General features: G+C 45.3%; 1 pseudogene; it reads right to left on the bottom strand.

Moving 5' to 3' along the window:
* Positions 1–617: 617 nt before the first annotated feature.
* LOC109394031 (40S ribosomal protein S2 pseudogene) lies at positions 618–2,191 on the bottom strand (annotated as a pseudogene).
* Between the last annotated feature and the right edge of the window lie 413 nt (positions 2,192–2,604).

Genomic DNA, 2,604 nt, shown 5'->3' with positions numbered 1-2,604 from the left:
TTAGTGCTGAAAATCTTAGCTGCAATATATTGGGTTGTCAGAAAAGTTATGACGCATTTTTGCAATGAAAAACATAAAAAAATACATCATTACTTTTCTGACAACCCAATATTTAAAATCAATTTTCTTTACTTCCTTGATCACTTATTTATCACTGCAAAAAAAAAAAACTTAGGCAGCTTAAAATAATAACCATTTATTTACCTACAATTGTGCAATATGGTCCTGGCTCAGCTGGGCAGTGCTTCTGCTGGTCTCGCCTGGGGTCATTCATAAAGTAGAGTCATCTGAAGGCTTGACCAGGCTGGACAATCCAAGTTAGCCTCACCTTGGTGGAGCCTCTGACGGGGCAGCTGGAATGGCTTGGGGGCTGGCTGAGTCTTTATCTCTTTATGTGGTCTCTCCTGCATTATTGCTAGACTTCTTAACATGATAGCTCAGGACTCTAACAAAGCAAGGTTTCTGAAGGTCTAGGCTCCACAACTCACACACCATTTCTGTTACATCCTATTGGTCATAAGATGTTATAAAGCCATAATGCCAGAGGATGGGAAATAGACTCCACTTCTTTTTTATTTTTAACAGGCTCAATTCACTTTTATTTTTCTTGTATAAAATTATGCAGTGGCCACAGCTGGAGCCTGAGTCCTCTGCACAGAAACTGTAGTGTGGGTCTTTACAAGATGGTTGGTGAATTCCTAATAGGGAGGCTCGGTGAACACGGTCTCTCTCCAGTAGGTCTTAGAGGTGGCATCAAAGTGGCCTTGGTGAAGTTGCCCAGGGTGGCAGTGCAGCCCCTGGCTGAGGTCTAACAGTCATCGATATGAGCCATCAGCAGCAGTTTCTTGGGCACAGGGGCTGAGACCTGCCAGTGCCCCTGGGGGCGGGGATGAGGCAGCACAGAGCCACAGCTGCCAGTCACCTTGCAAGGGACGGTGTGAGGCTTGTGGATCTTGTTTCCCCAGTAGCCTCGCTGCACAGGGACGATGGAGAGCTTGGCCAGGATGCTGGCCCCGTGAATGGCAGTGGCTACCACCTTGGAACACTTAACACCCAAACCCACATGTGCACTGTATTCCGCGATGATGACAAATGCCTTGAACTGGGTCCTCTGGCCAGTGCGAGGCTGGGTCTGCTTTTGCACCAGCATAATCTTCAAAATCTCGCCCTTGAGGGATGCTTCCAGGAAAAACTCAACCATCTCAGATTCCTTGATGGGCAGGGAAAAGACATAGATCTCCAGGGACTTGATCTTCATGTCCTTGACCAGGCAGGCTAGCTTGGTGACAGGGATCCACTCCTTGTCCATGGCCTTCCCTCTGCAAACAAACTCCATGGCCATGGCCTCCGCCAGAACGCCCCTGCTTCCCCGGACCCCCGGGCCCTCCCGCAACACCTGTGCCATTGGTGTTTTCTCAGAGAAGAAGCTAGACTCCACCTCTTGATGGGAGAGGTGGCAAATGCGTTCAGAGGTAGGAGGAGTTGGGGCCACTCTCTTTGCAGACACTACCACACTTCCCAACTTGAGAGAGGGGTGGCATTTGATATATACCCGCTCTGTAAGATGTCTGGCACAGAGTAAATGCTCAAAAATAATAATTGCCTGGTTATATAGGGGGTTCCTGAAGGTGAGAATACTACAGAACAGGAAGGGGACATTGAAGACATTGGAAGTTAAACTTCACAATTTTGTCAACAGTGTAGTCGCGAGTCCCTTGATATTAAGGTCATCTTTGCCAGTCATGATATAATCTTTAACTGGAGCACAGGCTCAAACCAATGCCTTCAGTCTATCTTATTAGAAAAAAAATTAAAATAAAATCCCATTTCTACTTTTGTGAAACCTCTGCTTCCTATATGAGGCAGCTTCAGTCCATCCTATTCATTGCCCATTAAGTTCTGTTGATTCTGTGTAGGAGATATCCTTCAACTCTGTCCACCGCTCTCCACCCACATTCTTCATCCTCTCCTGTCTGGCCTATTGGGGGGCTTCCTCACTAACCTTTCAGACTCCAGTATTACTCCTCTTCCCCATGACAGCAGAATGATTATCTAAAATGCCCATCCAACATGGCACTCTCATGTCCATAGGATAAATTCCAAACTCCTCAGCAGACTACTCAAAGATTTTTATGATCTGGTCCCTGCCTACCTCCTGGCATACATATCTTTGCTCCCTACTTGCATTCATTACTCCAGGTATGCTCAATCATAGTACTTTAAATTCCTTGAGTATGCTTCATTATTTTAAGTCTCTTTGTATTTACACATACACTGTCCTTTGGCCTGGAATGTTTCTCTCTCTGCACCTATAACATCTATCTGATGAAAATTCCTTCTAAATGCAAACATCAACTTGTTTTGTTTTTTTTTTTAGCTGAGCCATCCTGCCAGCTCTTGGTGGCTCAGCTCGGGCCAGGACTCGAACCACTGTTGCTCAGAGCTCACACTCTTGAGCGAGCTCTTAACCAACTGAGCCACTCGGCCGGGCCCGACATATCAAATTCTTGAAGCTCTATTACACCATCTAATGCAGTTACATGAAATTTTTAAAAAGATTTTTATTAAAATATAGCTAACATACAATATTATATTAGTTTCAGG

The sequence above is a fragment of the Hipposideros armiger genome, unplaced genomic scaffold (assembly GCF_001890085.2).
Source record: "Hipposideros armiger isolate ML-2016 unplaced genomic scaffold, ASM189008v1 scaffold_405, whole genome shotgun sequence".
NCBI classification, from domain to species: Eukaryota; Metazoa; Chordata; class Mammalia; order Chiroptera; family Hipposideridae; genus Hipposideros; species Hipposideros armiger.
The sequence above is the reverse complement of the archived record's forward strand: the minus strand, read 5'-3'. Positions and strand labels throughout refer to the sequence as shown.